Below are 6,552 nucleotides of genomic sequence, written 5' to 3' on the forward strand. Positions count from 1 at the left end.
GCACTATGTGCAATTTTGCCTAACAGAGAATTAAGAAGAACCCCAAAAGATCTCATTTTAATTGGGTTTAAATTAATCTACATTTTACATGTATAATGACATTAACCAAATGCATTTTTACAATAATAATGCATTCTGAAGGGTGGAAATTGGATTATGTTAAGTTGGAGTGCTCTATTTTTATTTAGTAAAAGAAAGTTATGCATCTTCTTCCGCTCATTTCATAACTCTGGAGGAGCCTCATTATAAAATAAAATAGTCTATGAATTAAAATGTACTCTATGAAAACTGTAAAATTCTGAACGGAAAGCAACAGGATGGAGGTAAGTGGTGAAAATTTCCAGAATCCACAGGGAGGTGACAAAGAAAGTGTCACTAAATGGTTTTGGCGAGTAAAAAAGAAAATAAGCTGATATGTTGGGGAGGCATTGGTCAGTCTAATATGAAAACAAAAGCCAGTTTAAGTATCTTAACAAAGGGAAATTAATCGGGGAACTAGTTACACACAATGGAAAAGCTATACAACTGAAGGGGTCAGGAGGCAAGCCTGAGATTCCCAGCTGAAGGCTAGAGCACCTTCTCAACCTAGGTACTCCTGACATTTCCTGTGGGGAACTGTTTGCTGTGGGCAGTTGTCCAGTGTTTCATCATGTTTACCCTTCATCTCTAGCCATTATCCACTAAATGCTGGTAGCGTGCCCCTCCCCAAGTTGTAACAACCAAAAATAGCTCCAGACATTGCTAAACGTCCTTTGAGTAAATTTGTGTGCAGTGGTGGGGGATGGGTAGTAGACAGACATGCCCCAAGATGAGAACCACTGATTTTGTAAGCCAAAATATCTTTTTTCAAATTATACCCAAACTATAGTAACTAACTCATTTAGAGGAGAAAAGACTTTCAAACAAAGAATAGGCTTTTATATTATTTGATTATCTATTTATTTTTTATCTAACATGGAATACCAACATCATTATCTACCAATTCAGTGGGGTTACCAATGACCAACTGGTTAATGAGGGTCATCAATTCAGAATACTTAAGATCAGTCCCTGTGCGATGAAACTTGAAATGTACATGACATCTTACAGCTCATATATGAAAGAAATTTCTGTAGAGTTTCCCAAATTTGGCAACAATTTTAAAAATTTACATGACTTACCAATAACCAGTTCTCAGGCTGAAAACTGTTTCTAATATCTAAATACTTTTAAGGAAAAGTATTCAACCATGCTATAGGGAAGACTGAATTCTCTTTCTGTAGAACATGATGTTACAAAATCATTGTCATGAAAAGAAGTACATGGAGGTATGCAATTACAAAAACAGAAAAGTATAAAGATATGTGTCGAGTAGTCAAATAAAATATTATTTTTCTGAATTTTTGTACTATTTGTCAGCTTTTAAAACTTTGCAACATGCTATCATTTCTTTTCCCATTTTAAGTAAAATATTCAATTTCCTACTTAATTTTGTATTTGTAACTTTGCATTCTTTTTGCTAGGGAAGGAGCTCACGTCACTACAAATTGTCTAAGCCTTAGTTTCCACAAAACCTGGATCTTCCCTGACATCATCGTTTATTATGTGAGTTGTTTGGGTGTGGAGAGGTGAAGTAAGAGGTGCTTGGGGGCTATGTCTGGGGAAATTTATAGAAAATTATCTGAAAGGGCAGCTTGTCCTGATCCTTAAGATGTCAAGATGTATTATTTCGAGGTAAACATGTCAGCAACTGGCACCTCTTAGGTGCCTTTTCAGATGACTGAATTCTATCCTCATTTCTCCTTGTTATTGTTATGTAGTCATGGTGGTGGCTGATAAGAGGAGAGATAATGGCCAGGGACAGATGACTTCAGCTGTCACTCCACAGTCTCCTACACCACAGACAGCAAAGAAAGACCACGGTAAAAAAACAACAACAAAAAAAAACCACCCAGCAGCCCCCCGGAACACGCCACCGATCCTGACAAAGAGCTGGTTTCCAACTGGGACAGATCCCAGAAGCAGACCAAGCTTCCCGGTGTGTGGCCCCCAGGGCAGGTAGAAGCCCTGGTTTAATCTGTGAGGCTAAAGGCTACAAAGCCAGGACTATTCTTCTTATGGAATAAAGCATAGAGATTAATTTGCAGGATGAAATGTATTATACCTTTTAGAATAAAGACATTTCATCCTGAATCTCATTAGGTTTCTGAGTGCTCACATTTGCTCAAAAATAGTCACTGAAATTTGCGGATTTAATTTCAACCATAATTGGTGTAGTTCAGGGATGTGTCCAAGATAGGCTGCCCAGGGCAGTGCTGCCTGTCCACTTCCCAGCAAAACTTCTTTGATTTCTGAAAGATTTTAACATTAAATAAAGTGAGTTGAACACAGGCTTTATTTCTTCTCTCTTCTGAAATCTCAATAACATGACTGTAAAATAACAAAATTGGTATAAAGTAGGTATAAATCCTCACAGAAAAAAAGAATGAGAGGAAGATAACAGCAGACTAGAGATTCAACAGAATTCTGGAAGCTGGAGTCCTGAGAAGTGGGACTTGCAGGGCAAGGAAAACCGGATCAGAATACCCACCCTGCCCCTGCCACATTAGGCCAGAACAGAACAACTTTCACAAAGTAATTTTCAACGTTTATGTTATGAGATTATTGCCTTTTATAAGAAGGATCACTTATGATTATAAAATGAAGAGCTTTCCTTTACTAAGTAGGAGGAGCTAATCAGGAGTAAGTTCAATGTCTGCTCTCCAATCTCTGGCCAAGAAATTCTCTTTCTTTAGAGGGTGAGCCTGCAAATCCCTGACTCAAGACGACTTGGGTGAGATGTCACACTGCAAACAGAGGTAAAGGTGGAGTCAGCTCTATCTGAAACACAGACTGAATAAGAGAAGAGTGGTTTCCTCAGAGGAAACATGGGATAACAATAATAATCATATGGAGAGGAAGCAAGGAAATACTGGGTAGAGGAGGGTGGTTCCCTGGCAAGGGCCTCATTCTCATGCCTGGAAACTCACGGGAATAGGCACTCCTGTTTTCTTGTCCAAATGTCACCTTTTGGCCTGCTACACCCCCTATTTTGTACCCATGCAAACCCCAAACCCCAGGTTCCACAGCAGACGAGCAGACAAGATGAACAGAAAAGCAGCAGAGTGGTGCGGCAGAAAAGGAGGGAAGAGAAGGAGCATCTGAACATCAAGAGGAGTTTGGCTGGGGACAGTTGGAGAGTAGATCAGCCACACAATAGCAAACTCCAGGGGAAGATCATCTTCCCACTCCATCCCCTTTCCAGCTCCCCATCCATTCTGCTGACAGCCACCTCCACCACTCAATAAAACCCCCACATTCACTGTCCTTCAAGTCTGTGTGTGACCTGATTTTTCCTGGATTCCAGACAAGGACCTGGATACCAGAAGAGCAGGGTGTAAAAGACTGTCACCCTGATTCTCCACTGAGCTAGTGGAGACACTTAGCTGTCCACAGATGGCAGCTGCTAAAAAAGCATTAATTGTAACACATCCCTAGATGCCACCATGGGGCCAGAGCCCAAAATTGCTCACCCCAGCTCTGCATCTGCCCATCTGTGAACTCCCTGTCCTGTCAGGGGATTGAGCATGTGGTGGCCAAACATTCGAGCCACACCCTTGTTGTATATCCGGCAAGTGGGTGGGGAAGGGGGATCAGGGAACTCTCCCATTTCAACAACAGTGTATATATAAACATATACCAAACAGTGTTCAAAACACTATATATACTAACTCAGTTAATCCTTATATAACTGTGTGCTGGAGGTACAAATATTACTTAATTTTACATTTCATGAGACTGAGACACAGAGAAAGTAATCCCAAGGTCACACCACCTTGTAAGTAGCAGAACCAGGGGATGAACCCAGACAATCTGGGGAAAATGGTTCCTGGGTGACAAAAACACAAAAGGTCTGCCATAGTTAATTTTGTGGATAGTACAGTTTTATCCGGTTTCCTACAATTACAAAATGGGACAAGGAAATGCCATAAGGTTAACCTTGTTCCTTTGAGCAGATTCTTTTCTGCAGCAGCAGGTCCCCCTATAAATATGGGTCTGTGATAATCTGAGTAATGGCCCCCAAAAGATGTCTGTGTCTCAGTCCCTGGAACCTGTTACTTTACATGGTCAAAGAGACTCTGAGGATATGATTAAACTAAGGATATCGAGATGGGGAGATTAACCTGAACGGGTCTTCCAGTCCTCACAGGAGACTCCACAGGAGTGGAAGACCCATCCAGATTAATCTCCCCATCTCGAGATCCTTAGTTTAATCATATCCTCAGAGTCTCACCTCCTTTTCACTTCCAGACCATGAGGGAAGGGGCTCACAAACTAGAAAGCCCTCTACAAATACTAACCTGAGCCCATAGCACTATTGCAATCACTGGTAAGAATGTGGGACAAAGGTGAGTGGGATCTCACACAGATCTCTCTCCAAATTGAGATATATCTGAAATTGGCACTGATTACACCTCACACTGGATACCCATATAACCAATGGTTTATAATCATAGAACAGAAAACTCACCCATCAAAATCAGGATAAATACACTAAGATGCTTGTAGAATTCAAACACCAATCCAACTTGATTTCATTCAGGAAACAGAATGTCTAGAGTGTTAAAGACTTCACTGTGGTTTCAAGGAAAGAATCATGAATAAAGTCTGGCTCAGCCATGTCTATAAAAAGGATGAAACTTTATGAGTCATGGATGAGAGCTGGTGTGTGATCAACAGCCCACCAGTTCTCTTGGTGGAAATCGTGTCTTCTCATTTTTAAGCTACTATTATATTGTGATTCTATAATTCTAAAATGGACTTTTTAGCTGGAGGATTGAGAGGAGCCCTATTGTTATGGAAAGAGCCACCAGAGACTTAAGCAGATGGGGGGAGCAAGTAACATAAGCCGGGAAGGGCACCAAGATAGTCATTTGTCTTAGGGTATGTCAGTCACTTCAGGTCTGCAACAGGACTGTGTATTCCTTAGACAAGGAGTAGAAGCTTATGGGGTACACACACTTGAGTCATGAACCAGAAAAAGACACATTCAGCCAGGAGCTGCAGGCAGACATTGGGAGGCCATATGACTGTCAAAGGTACTAGGCTCAGACTTTGACTTAGAACAATGATATCAAAAACATGAAGCACATTCTTCATCCCATGCCATGGCAGACATTACTAAGCGATCACTGCATACTTTCTTGCTGAGACCAGAGGCAACCTCAGAATCCCTTAGCATAGATCCCCACTACCTGTCTCCTACAACCTATTTGGTTTTGTTGCTGTCGTTGTTGTGAGACAGGGTCTCACTCTATCTCCCAGGATAGAATGCAGTGGCATGATCATGCTCACTGCAGCTTTGACTCTCTGGGCTCAAGCGATCCTCCAGCCTCAGCCTCCCAAATCTACTACCTATTGTTCAGAGTTGACCCACAAAATAAAACCTATGTGCTATTTCTGGATCAGAACCAAAAACAAAGGAACCAAACTTCAATTAGAATAAAATCTGCATTAATACCTGTCTTGAGAATGCACTGGAGGCACACGGCATTGAACAGAGAGCTCTGGACAAGAAAAGAAGAGAGGACTTCCAGGGGCTGAAGCCAAGGAGACATCCAGGGAGTTGTAGAAGATTACACTGGCCACGCTGAAATCTAGATGAGCTTTAGCAAATACTCCCTCAGTTCTCTTTGGCCTAAATGGAATCATGTGCCCATCCTGAAGCAATCACTGTCGTCAGATGCAAGGGCTTTGTTGATCAGCTTAAGTTAATCAGAGCCCACCCGTGGAAAAGAAGGAAAGTATGTTAAGGAGCAATGAGAAGAAGCTGTGTGAGCTCAATGGTCAGAAAACCCATGCATTACAGAGGAAGAAGGATTTGTAAGTAAGTAAGAAGGAAGCCATCAAAAGAAAGAAAGCTGGAAATCTGCGGTGGTGTCTTTACAAGTGGCATCAAGTGGGCTGATGTGGAACTAAGGACACTCCCACCTAAACCACATGACTCACAGCAGGTGTGAGGTGGCGCCCCAAAGGAAATTGGGGTACTCTTACCATGAAGAAGAAAGGAGATTTAATGCCAAGGAGTAAATACTAGGCGGCTTTCATACTAGGGCAAGATTTTCTAGGACTGGATTGAGAGAGCTCTCCTGGAAAGACAGGTATCTACCAAGCAGGTGCAGAGTGGCCTGAAACCCAAGGAAATAATTTCTGGACACCAACTGGGAAATATTTTTCTTCTCTGAGAAGACCTAGGGATCCAAACGTGCCATAAAAATGAGGAAGCTGGCTGGGCGCGGTGGTTTATGCCTGTAATCCCAGTACTTTGGGAGGCCAAGGTGGGTGGATTACTAGGTCAGAAGTTCGAGACCAGACTGGCCAACATAGTAAAACCCCATCTCTACTAGAGATGTAGAGCTACTAGAAAAAATTAGCTGGGCATGGTGGCGCACGTCTGTAGTCTCAGCTACTCGGGAGGCTGAGGCAGGAGGATCACTTGAACCTGGGAGGCAGAGGCTGAGGTGAGCTGAGATC

General features: G+C 42.1%; 1 long non-coding RNA gene across 2 annotated transcripts; it reads left to right on the forward strand.

Moving 5' to 3' along the window:
• Positions 1–759: 759 nt before the first annotated feature.
• LOC116564812 lies at positions 760–3,351 on the forward strand. 2 transcript variants are annotated; one of them, XR_004275114.1, is made up of 5 exons: positions 760–826; positions 1,503–1,584; positions 1,800–1,901; positions 2,775–2,837; positions 3,099–3,351. It is a non-coding gene; the product is annotated as an uncharacterized LOC116564812 (long non-coding RNA). The 2 variants fall into 2 exon arrangements; XR_004275112.1 differs by lacking the exon at positions 1,800–1,901.
• The last annotated feature ends 3,201 nt before the right edge of the window (positions 3,352–6,552 follow it).

Source organism: Sapajus apella, unplaced genomic scaffold, assembly GCF_009761245.1.
Source record: "Sapajus apella isolate SASKATOON/1434 unplaced genomic scaffold, GSC_monkey_1.0 scaffold2, whole genome shotgun sequence".
NCBI lineage: Eukaryota > Metazoa > Chordata > Mammalia > Primates > Cebidae > Sapajus > Sapajus apella.